Below are 13,172 nucleotides of genomic sequence, written 5' to 3'. Positions count from 1 at the left end.
AGTTTACCGTTTGGCAGAGAAGAACCAATCCGGACGGCAAACTATACGTCGTCCGATATATTATTTAAAAAAAAAACAAATAAAAGGCGAATATCTCACACGATTGACTTTCAATGGGAAAAACTTCAATGGATCAAAAAGTAAGATTCCAAGAGAAATTAAAAGGGAGGATGAAAAAACGCATAATCGATCGACTGTATTGTACTGAAACACACAAAAATGACTTATTAGATACTGATCACTGAAAAACCAATGAAGTTGAGAAATATAATAACAAAGGTTTTAGGGTGAGCAAATAACCTTTTTGTCTTTACTCGTTCCTTTCTTGGTCTTGATCCAATGATGGGAAAAATGATTCCTTCAATTTTGATACTCACTCCTTCCTCTACGTATAGAAGTAGAGAGAAAAAAGAGCTACCATGTTTGTATTTGCACAGAAGAGAAGGAGGAGGACTGAAACCTTCTCGGTTTCGTATTTACAGTCTGCGAAAGTGAAAATATATTTACACGGCGATTGAAAAGCCGTTTGGAAAGAAAACCAACATAAATGGAGAACATTTTGCATTCTATTTTCATTTTACTTATACACGCAAATTTTTTGCCGCATTTCCAATAGTTATTTCAAACGGAAAATAATTAGTCGTATAGGGAGGACTTTTGTACACTCACCCGATTGAAAGAGAAGGTGATAGAGTTTAGGATGAAAGGGGGTTTCCCTCTATCCATATTAAGACGTAATTTGATCAAATTTGATCAACTCTTTCATTTTGAAAGAGACTATCAACCCCCATAGCCCTTGCTCTTAAGAGACACGGTTTTCGTGAAATTTTCATTGAGTTTGTCAAACTCTAGAATTTTCACTTGAAGAGATGTTTCGATCTTTTCCAAATATTTCTTGAGACGAAAATTTTCACGATGAATTTCTTCACTCTCCAAAAACTCAAGAATCTCCTTCTCTGCTTCATCATCTGAATCAGGATTAGGAACTACATATATTTCTGCGCAGAAAAGCAGAATCCTCTATTGAAACTTCAGAGAGAAACTCATCAGGCCTATCATCAAGAGAAACTATGAGAGAATTATTTCCTTAATAGTATTCCTTACTGCCCAAGTTTGATCTAAAACTATGAGAGCATTATTTCCTTAATGTGTTTTGGCATTCCTTTTGCATATGTCCAAAACCTCGACATTTAAAGCACCGAAGTGAACTTTCATTATGAAAAGAAGATTCATCTTGAAAGTTTGATCTAAAGAGACTTTTTCTAGAACTGAACTTCCATTATGAGAAGAAGATTCATCTTCAAAGTTTGATCTAAGGAGAATTTTTCTAGAACGTCTTTCTCTTATTCTCTTGAGAAGATTTCTGACATGTTGTATAATAGACACATGGTAATGTCTACCTCATCATGATCATTACAACATTCATCAGACCAGGACAAATTACCCTTTGGAGGAGGAAAACTTGTTTTAGTCACATCTTTATGAATCCCATATAGAGCTGTGTTATCGGGAATTTTCTCCCCGATATATCCAAAATTATGGATCCTCCCCCTATCTTAAATTAAATCCCGTGTATATCTGGTTGTCTTACGTCGTAAGGGCAGTTCCTATGGGCATGTAGTTTGCCATTTTTTCACCCACTATCGAGTTGGCTAACTGGAAAACTGGCCTGGCTAAGTGGCAAATTTTCCACTTAGTCAGGCCAGGTCGACTATCTACCGGCGCGATCGAGTAAGCACCGCTAGCGATTTAGTGTTGCTCGCTCAGTAATATATACTTTTTTATTTTTTTTCTTCTCTCCTACTTTTTAGTTATTATAACAGATTTTATTATAAAAGGGACCCACAAAATATTGTATAAACCCTAAAATTTAATAAAGACCCCACCAAACCTAAACAAACAGATTTTTTTATTGATAAGGATCCCACAAAACATAATAAAATATACCAATTTATTAAAATTTGTCAGTTTTATACTAGTGGAGAAACTAGTTTGCCATGCCATGTGGCATGGCAAAACAACTTTTATACCACCCTCCATAGAAACCGGCCTAAATAGAGCATGTTAATAGGAGGAAAAGAACGGATTTGAGGAGGAAAAATATATAGTTAAACTCTGGTCAATAGCCGGTCCAAGTCAAACAAAATGACAACCAAGGAATTATTTTTAAATACCAATCATATCCTTAATAACCTAGCCAGAGTAACATATCAAACTAATAAAAGAACGATTTATGATCTCCAGTGTTAATTTTTTGTTCCAATGGAAGCCTCTAAATTAATTGATGCACCTATAGTTGCATATATGATTGATTTCATTACCAAAATCATTCATAATAGTTACTACATTGTGCACGTCGACAGTATCCGTAATTGCTTGAGCGGTTTGAACTTTGATATTCAAACTATAAACCCTACAATCATTAATCAAACAAATTTTCCATCGATATGATAAGAAACCCAAAAATTTATCTCGTGAAGATACATATTCCAGGTTAGCAGAGAGCGTATCATTAGAATTGCTAAATTTGTAAGCTAAGATGCCGACAAATTTTAATGTAAATGTTGCTGCAAAATTAATTACCCCAACAATCTTCGAGATGTGTGTATGATGATCGAATCGTTGTCGTTGATTATCTTCTCCAATGAATTGATGATAAAAATTAGGGGTACCTGCAAAGACACTCCGATGCTAAAATCAACAAGAGTTCTAAGCAAGTAGTTGTGGAGAAAGGGAATAGAAATTGTGTCCCTTTTGAGTTGGATTTTAGCCTCTATATATAAGCTTAAAACCCTAATCTGGTTCCATAATAACCCTAGATTTGTAGTTATCCAGAATAACCACCAAGATTTGTACTTATCCTTGAAGATTCTTGTCTATCTTGAAAGATCCTTATATATCTTGTCAATATTTGAGTTTATCTTGGAAGATCATTGTCTATCTTCATAAGATTTGAGTATATCCTAGAAGATCCTTGTCTATCTTCATAGGATTTGAGTACATCTTGGAATATCCTTATTATCTTCTCAAGATTTGTGTATATCCCCACAACATTTGAATCCATCTTGAAATATCCATATTTATCTCTTCAAGATTTGTAACTATCTTGGAAGATCCTTGTCTATCTTCCAAGATTTGTGTCTATCTCAAAATGACTTCTAAAATAAGTCATTTGGGCTTCTATAATAAACTAGACTGGGTTTCTATATTAAGCCCTTGGTTTCTACAATAAATCGAACCGGGCTTCAATAATAAGCCATGTGGATTTCCTCAATAAACCCACGAGTTTCCATAATAAACCAACCGGGCTTCTATAATAAGCCATGTGAGTTTCCTCAATAAACCCACGGGTTTCCATAATAAACCGAACCGGGCTTCTATAATAAGCCATGTGGGTTTCCTCAATAAACCCACGGTTTCCATAATAAATCAACTGGGCTTATATAATAATCCATGTGGGTTTCCTCAATAAACTGAATCGGACTTCTATAATAAGCCATGTGGGTTTGCTTAATAAACCCACGGGTTTCCATAATAAACCAACTGGGCTTCTATAATAAGCCATGTGGGTTTCCCCAATAAATCGAACTAAGCTACTATAATAAGTCATGTGGATTTCCTCAATAAACTCACGGGTTTGTTTAACAAACCGATGGGTTTCCATAATAAACTCAATGGGTTTCTTTGACAAACCGTATTTTACCGATATCAAATAGCTTGTGCGGTACGCATGTACACTATTTTAATAGGGTACAAACATCGCCCCTTCTTAAATCTCAACTTGTTGATGGATTAAGAAAATCAAAAGAACTAACTTTCTCGGCTCGTTCAAATTCTCCCTATGTTGTTTATCGGATAATCTTTCGTTGCCTTGGCCAACTTGTTGTGTCGATTTTACCCATGGTCGGCTTAATAATTCAAAGCACCAAAAATGTACTTAGCCATCTCACAAGCCATTGTTCTTCAATCACCAAACACGTTCAAAGTACCAATAATGTACTTATAGCTCCATATGATAATTACCCAAACGCCAAATAGATCGGCATGTTATGTCCTCTTGCTCTTCCTTTAGCTAACAAATGACCTATGTGTTGGTGTGACATCGACGATATGCTTCGCACCCTGTCAAATAGTCACTACTGCCATGATCGATAGGAATTTGACTCTCGCTCGAATGCAGGCTACTCCCGTATCTTGCTAGGCACATTGATTGCCCATATGCTCCCGTAATGGCCTTGAATTTTCCGACTCAACGCTCTTGTGTCTGCGAATAATGAACGTACGACAATCTCCGGTGTACAAGTTGACTGTCATTAGCTTTTTGTCATACATTTTCTTTCTTGATAAGCAAAACACTTCGTTTTTGTCTTTCTCTATATTAGAAAAACATTCCAAGTATTTCCTCCATATGTGTTCTTTAATATTTTTTCTTCTCTCCTTTCGCTCCATTTTAGCTTCAGCTTAATTATATTGTAACACCTCGTTTTCGCCTTTCTCTTTATTTGAAAGACATCGCAACAATTTCCTTAATAACCAAAATACTTCGCATTTGTCTTTCTATTTTATAGAAAAACATAGCACGTATTTCTTTAATAAATACATGCAAAAAGTATTCTCATTTGTGATTATAAATTCGATTAATAATGTAACAAACTAGTGAGGATTTACCTTCCAAGGTATTCGTTCGTACAACCCTAGCCGCCCCATTACTTGAATTGATAGTGAAAAAGATGTCTTCTATTTTTCGACTTATTTAAACAAGTTGACTTTGGTTGCATGCTTGGTGACACTTTAGCCGCTCCCATTATCTGTAGAGATATTTAATAGCAAAGACGCCGCAAGATGAAGCAGGAAATAGATCTATTATATCCTTCCGTCACTTGCTAGATGGCTTTGGGCTTATAATCAGGTATCTTTTTCGTTTCCATCTCTATTTCTGGGTCATCATGTACCCAAGAAACTTCCCAGACGTGAGTCCGAATGAACATTTCGCGGGATTTAGCTTCATTCCATTTTGTCGAAGTCAATCGAAGGTTCTTTTCAAGTCCATAAGGTGAGATTCCTTCTTTTTGGATTTGACCACCATATCGTCGATGTAAACTTCCATGGTTTTCCCAATCATATCTTTGAACATTTCATCCACAAGACGCTGATAAGTCGCCCCTGCGTTTTTCAAGCCAAAAGGCATGACGAGGTAACAACATATCCCTTTGTCTGTTATGAAAGTCGTATGTTCTTGATCCCCCTTGAATAATGGAATTTGATTATATCCATAATAACCGTCCATAAATGACAATCTTCCGAAACCCGAGGTGACATCTACTAAATCAACAATCTTGAGCATTGGATAAGGATCGCTTGGGCATGCCTTATTCAAGTTTGTAAAAGGAATACATACCTTTATTTTACCGTTTTTCTTTGGAACTGCTACAATATTTGTAAACCACTTCGGATATCTAACAGGTTTTATGATCCTGGCCTCTAGCATCCTGTCAATCTCCTCAGCTACCTTTAGCTTCCGTTCTGGAGCCATCTTTCGCGGCTTTTGTCTTACTGGTTTAAATCCTTCACTGATATTCAACCGATGGCACGGGATGCCAGGATCAATACCTGGCATATCTCTGAGGCTCCAAGCAAAGACATCTCTATTATTCTTTGATAGGTGTCTAAAACACCCAATTTTGATAACAATTTCTCATACTTTTATTTTTAATTTTCTTGTATTTTTGTATATTACGTTTGTTTTTATTTCTTTTCAGGTCCAATAGCTTGAATTTACGAAAAGAAAGATAAATCATCGAATGGTGGTGTGGTACACAAGCTCAATGGATTTCCTTATCGCCAGTGGATGATGGATGCAATACTGAAGGTAAATGGCATTTGATTACGACAAGCTGTGTGAAGTCCCATTAATTCTTGTGGGCTTAGTGTAGCTGCTGAGTTAGAATGCAATGGGCTTAGCATGTTACAAAGTTTGAATACACTGAAAAGAATGAAATTGGTGACTGACTTTACACGAACCCTGATTTTGGGCATACCAAAATCTTTCAAGGCATACCACATGAAGACAAAAAAGGTTGTGAAATAGCAAAATCAGATTACCCCTTAACCCAATTTTTTTTAATGGCAAATCTTCCCTTTACGATTAGTGTTAGTAATATTGATTAGTGATTAAATATTTTATTTAGTGATTAAGATAATTTTCAGAATTATAAAAGGTTGTTTAGATGATTTTTTTGATCATCGTTCGACGAAACATGTTGAGGTTCGGCTCACATCTATGAGCCGAATCTACCAATTGATGAACGGTTCGGCTCACATCTATGAGCCGAACAACATCCTGAATAGCCCAGAAAAATAATAATTACTGGTTCGGCTTATATTTCGAAAATCGTATGAGTCGAACATCAATTTGTTATTTTTTGGGTTAAAATATTGTTATTGGTTCGGCACATATTGAGAATATCGTAATAGCCGAACCTCATAAATCTGCTAGGTTCGGCACATATTATGATTATCGAATATGCCGAACCCCTATGCATCTCTATCTGTGACTAGGTTCGGCTTGAAATTTCATGAAATTTTAAGCCGAATTGTTCATATACACTTACATGAAGCTTTTGTGATGAACAATTCGGCTAAAAATGCAACTCAATTTTGAGCCGAACCCAACACTGTAACCGTCATTTAATCAATGAAAAACAACAAATAGGAGATTGGGTTTGTAAAACTTACTTTCTTATCCTTATTTCCGGAGTTGGAGATGCAGTTGGTTCAGTTTCTGGTTCAATTGGTGGTTGATTTTCAGTTTCTACACCTTCATCTTCAATTGGTTCTTCTTCTTCAATTGATGGATTAGAAGACGATTTGGTTTGCCTAGTCCCTAGTTTTCTTTGTACGAATCATTATGTGGTTGAGTTTAATCGACGATCAAATTTTTACGAATCGACAATTAATCACGATGATGAATTTTTTTTCGCAGGAGGGGGAAGAGTTCGGCTAGAGGAGGAAGAAGAAGAAGAAGAGATGTTAAGGGAAACTGATTTTGATTAGAAAACTGATTTTAAATTTTTATATTAAGGATATATAGGTAATTGAACTACTCATAGGGTACCCCTTATAAGATCACCCAAAATGGGACTATTGTTTTGTATGCCTTGAAAGATTTTGGTATGCCCAAAATCAGGGTTCCTTTACACAAGAAGAGGAAAACTAGGTCTCTCTGTTTCAAGCAGAAAGGGGGTCGAGTGTTCATCAGTTCAAGCCATGAGAGGCTACATTTCTCCTTGACGTTTGCCGGAGATCGAGATGGTGGTTTGTTCATCAGCAGATACAAATATTTGGTGGCTGTTCACCATGGGTCAAGAGCCCTCTCTGAAGCTGAGAAGAAGAAGAAGAAGAAGGAGTGTAGTTGCTGGCATTCTGGACCAGAAAAGGGGAAGATATTGAGCTGTTGATGCCACGGATTCTGTTAGGTGTTTGAGTTAATCATCAGGTCGTGTTTGTGTGGTGATTGTAGCTCAGGGTGCAGGCTAAATTGGGTTCGAATTGGATGAGGCTTTTGTAGAGTTCTCAAGCAACAAAACAGCGAAGAACTGGTTATTGCTGGATTTTGGTGGAGTATTGCAATGAGAAACTGAACTGTGTGTGTGTTTGAATGATTGAATGACCATGGGCGTCGTATGGATTTGAATTGCAGGAAATTGAGAGTTATAGAAGATGTTTCCTTGGCTGATAACAACACCACCAGGTAGTGCACACAACCTGTTTGAGCAAAGGCCTGAATGACCTTTTCCTTACCACTTCAAGCTCAGGTGCTGTCACTTATTCTGGGGATTAATGATGATACATTTGTGGGTGTTTACAAGGGGTTTTGAGAGAATTTGAAAGCTTGGAAGTACACGGCAGCAGTAGCTTGAACGAGTGGTAGAAATGTGAAGTTTTGAGCTTGAATTGCAGCTGAAGATTAGTGAAGTATGTGGCCTGAGAGTGATGGTTGTTTACAAGCTAAACTGCGATGCTGATGGGTGTAGTCGAAGTGGAGTTAGGTCAGTACAGAGAATGGAGGAAGCTGGAGCTACGAGTCTGTATGACATTGGGTCCATTTGGTGTGGCCAAGACAGCCAACACAGGGGATCCGTTACAGTTTGTAGCCATGGATCAATGGCAGTGCACAACGGCTGTCTGGCAAAGGCAAAAGCTTGTTTTAGAAGTCGAGATAAACAAGGAATTAGGGTACCGATCTGTTCCACTATTGGACAGGGTTTGCTGCCGGAAAAACAGCCAAGGAACGTAGCTGTGACCGTTGACCTGTTGTGATGGACGGAGTAGATTGAATAACAGTATAGAAGTTACAAAGGATTGGAAGACTTGGCTTACAAGAATGGAATTCAGAGAAGAATAAAAGGAAGGAGAATAAAGTTACAGATATGATCTCATACCCCTCTACAATTGCTCGCACACAACAGAGATGAGCTCTCTGCTCCTCTCCAAACCCTTAGAGAAGCAGTACCACCATCTGCATCCGCCAGTTAGCATCTTCATCCATCTGCATCTCCACCAGTTGCATACTACCATCACTCCACAACACCAAGCCTTCCAGTCCATCCACCAGTTCACCTCCTTGCACCATAACAGCATACTGGCAGGCAACTACTACAGCAGCAGGCGCTTTCCACTTCGCCACCACCAATCCATTGTCATCAGGCCGTAAAGTTCACCACCACCAGCTCACATCATTACACCTCAACTTCCACCTGTTGTTTGGTTTGCTTTCTTAGTTTGTTGTTTTGCTTTGTTTACCATGAACTCCAGTAGCTAATTGCATCTTGATTAGGGATGATTTTGATGTCCGAATTGATATTTAAACTGCTTTGTTTTCTTGCAATTTGTCTCGTTATTGTTCATTCTCTACGGTGCTAATAGTGGTGATGAGTTATTTGTGAATCGTTTAAGTTGCAAATTAAATTGGTTTATGGATGATTCTAATGCTAGTTGAGACCTCGTCGACCCGTAATTGTCTAGAGAGTCTTAATACAAGTAGTAATATATGGTTATTGACGATGGGATTTTGTTAAGTAATCATATGTATTGAATGACACTAGTAGATGAATCGAGCTTTTGTGTTTGTCACTAGGAATAACCTATCTCATAGAACTTAATGCATTTGTTTAAGTCACACCTAGAGAGCGTACTTCTAGGAAACTTGGCAAGTAGAATCCGGTAGTCGAGCGCTTCCATGTCCAGTGAACTTAGGAGATATAACGGAATAGTTGAGCGTACTAATTATTCTAGGGTTATTAGTAATGGATACATTGCGGAAACATAACTATATTGATAAGATTCACGTTTCGTGACTGAGAAAGAGTCATTGATCATTCTCATCCTCATATTTGCATTATTCTTATTCAGAAATTGAATTGACAACTTTAGCTCAACTCCCCCTTAGGAACGAACCTGCTTGTCATTGTACTACTAGTTAGTGTAAGAGAGGTAAGGAATTTATTTTTGCGAGTTCGATACCTCGTCATTCTTCAATAGGGTAATCAAGCTTTCACTTTCGCCTAACGGTAATTCTGCTCCGATAAACATTGTTTGCTCCTTTTGATCCCCAATTTGTACTTCTACCAACTCCTCAATAGTTGGCGGTCCTTCCTTTCCTCTTCCTTGATAAGAGGTCAGGAAGCACTATGATTGCTAAATTTTCTTTTCAAACTTGGAGTATTTCCGAGCCCTTTAGTTCGGACTTTCAATACTCCCCCATTGCGCTTTCTTGACATTTATGAGATGCCACCTGATCGCTTCTAACTTTCTCACTCCTGCTGGAGTAATGAATTTCAAACACTGGTGGACAGTGGAAGTTACCGCCCCCATTGCATGAATCCAATCACGTCCTAAGATAGCATTGTAAGGTGCACGGTAATCTAGCAACGAGAAATACTACATAATCGTCCTTCCTCCCACCACCGTAGGTAGATTAATTCTTCTCATTGTTGTCATCGTTTCACCACTAAATCCGATGATAGGGTTATCTCAAGCATGTTTGTCAATGTTAGTGATCAAAACTATAAGTCTTGATTTCTAGTCTACGATAGCTAAGTCTCGGACTAGGATAGAAAGTGTAGATGAGCTCAAGAACTCCACGGAAATCATCATACAAGACGAAGGACTACTCAAGGAACTGGTGGAACTTCATCGACTAAAAGGTATGTGGAGACTTGAACTTATCTATCACTCAAAAGTCTATCTACTCTATCTCCTATCTTGAGACAAAAGTCGTTTCGCTATATAGACTTTGATTATACACATTTGCTATTTCGAGCCGAGTTTATCTCGCCTATTTATTTCTCGAAATATGTGTTGGTAAGCTTTTGCTTTGGCCAAGTTCATCTTTACCTAGTGACGAAAGTCATGATACGTTTCAATCACTTTGAAAATTGCTTACTTTGACGAAAAATAGTTTATGAATAACAACTATATAATAACGTCTTCTAAGAATGTTTCAATGATTGAAATGAGAGTTTAGATTATATAAACAATGTTGGATATAAGCATTGTGTGGCAACACATATATGTATAAGTTCTTTTTCCTTGAACCGAAGTTTGCGAACTTTGTTGATCAAGAGAACCGGAACAAGAGTCGTGAACTCAGTCCGCGAACTCAGTCCGCGAACCCAGTCCGCGAACTGGCGGAAGTTCTCGTAGTTGTGTGGTTTGATCTAGAGTCGACACAACTACGAGAAAGTAGTATCGGTCTGGCTTCACAATCCCAATGAAGTCTTTAACTCGTTAACCTGGTTTTTAAGAAGAAACCAAAGGTTAAAGGAGAATCGACTCTAGCTAATACAACTAGTATCACACAGGAGGTGTGGGGATTATGTTTCCCAGTTGCTAGAGTTCTCCCTTATATAGTCTTTCAAATCATGGTTTGCAATCAATGTTAGCTTGGTAACAAAGCATTCAGTATTCACCGTTATATGAAAACCTGATTAGATTCAAGCTAATATCTTTCAACCGTTAGATCGAAAACTTAGCTTGTTACATACAAATGAAATGTACTATTTTGGGTTTATGTAACCGTACCCAAACATGAACATTTGTTGGTTCAACAATAGTTAACCAATGGTTAGCCATATGATCACTTTCATATCAACCATGTTCTTCTTCACCGTAACTAGTTCAAATGATTCAAATGAACTAGTTAGATAGTTGTTCAATTGCAAGGAAATCTTATGTAACTACACAATACACAATCTAAGCAAAAACGATTTGATTCACCCGAATCGGTTCATGAACTATGTAGCCACGGTTTGCATTTAGCATTCCTTAGTTAATATGAATAAGTTCACAAACAATCGTTTTTAGATATAACCAACTCAAGTTCGCAAACTTAGTTCGCGGACTTAAGTTCCCGGAAGGAGTTCACAAACTCCAGCAGATATTCTTGGGTCGAGAACTTCCACCAGTTCGCGGACTGGGTTCGCGGACTGAGTTCGCGAACTTAGCTCACGCCACTATTCTGGTTCTCTTGATCAACAAAGTTCAGAAACTTCGGTTCAAGGAAAAAGGACTTATACATATATGTGTTACCACACAATGCTTATATCCATTATTGGTTATATAATCTAAACTCTCATTTCAATCATTGAAACATTCTTAGAGGACGTTATTATATAGTTGTTATTCACAAACTATTTTTCGTCAAAGTAAGCAATTTTCAAAGTGATTGAAACGTATCATGACTTTCGTCACTAGGTAAAGATGAACTTGGCCAAAGCAAAAGCTTACCAACATATATTTCGAGAAATAGATAGGCGAGATAAACTCGGCTCGAAATAGCAAATGTGTATAATCAAAGTCTATATAGCAAAACGACTTTTGTCTCAAGATAGGAGATAGAGTAGATAGACTTTTGAGTGATATATAAGTTCAAGTCTCCACATACCTTTTAGTCGATGAAGATCCACTAGTTCCTTGAGTAGTCCTTCGTCTTGTATGATGATCTGCATGGAGTTCTTGAGCTCAACTACACTTTCTATCCTAGTCCGAGACTTAGATATAGTAAACTACAAAATCAAGACTTATAGTTTTGATCACTAACATTGACAAACATGTTTGAGATAGCAACGCATGCGAGTTCGACCGAACAATGCTCTAACAATCTCCTCCTTTGTCAATTTTATTGAAAAAACTATCAATACATATGGAATACAAAAATAAATGAAATAACTTTTGTAGCTCCTATTCCACATGCCTAATCTTCAACATTACTCGAAATCTTCGTCACTTCCAAGAACTCCAATGATCCCAAAGGTTGTAAGTTCAACATCATCGTTGTTGAAAATCCGTAGCTATAACAACGAGAAAACAAGAGTTCTCAATCATTGTTATACAGTGTCATAGTATCATTATAGCATCAATGTCCAATTGTATCACAACTTCGACAACAATACTATGGTGATATGTATCACTCCCCCTTAGTCAATACTCCATCTCACATGGAAACCACTCCCCCTTACATAATGATCCTAAAACCATATGTATTTGTTGTGTGAACTACATATTAATTCTCCCCCTTTTTGTCAATAAAATTGGCAAAAGTACGAAAACGGGATCCAAATGAAATTTCCAAAAGAGACATTTCATGACCAAAAGAAAGCATATATCCTCTAATTTAGATGCAATCATAAAGCCAAAGCTAAACGCATTCATCAAAGAGTTTATAAAGATACAAGAACCCCTATAATATTCCACAACCGCACTCCCCACAAAGATTTGGCAATTAAGCACAAGTTCAATTAAGAACTCTCCCCCATAATATGTCATTCCCGAAAGAACAACAAGAGCGACCTTAATTTCAATAGAAAAAGAAAGATTTCTTTGGACATAACAAATCACATACAAGTATGAATTTGAATCCAAAATACTCAATTAAATTAACCACAAAAGATCCCATGATTAATTTAATCGGAAATGCTCAACATAAGTGAACTTGTGGAGACCCAAAAGTACACAATTAGATTAATCACAACAGAACCCATAATTAATCTAATCGGAATACACAACCAAATTAACCACAAAAAGTAATCAATTTAATTGGTCATGCTCGACATAAGAGAACTTACGGAGCAACAACTAAATAACCAAACGAGAATGATTGATTTAATAGAACA

The sequence above is a fragment of the Papaver somniferum genome, chromosome 5 (genome assembly GCF_003573695.1).
Source record: "Papaver somniferum cultivar HN1 chromosome 5, ASM357369v1, whole genome shotgun sequence".
NCBI classification, from domain to species: domain Eukaryota; kingdom Viridiplantae; phylum Streptophyta; class Magnoliopsida; order Ranunculales; family Papaveraceae; genus Papaver; species Papaver somniferum.
The sequence above is the reverse complement of the archived record's forward strand: the minus strand, read 5'-3'. Positions refer to the sequence as shown.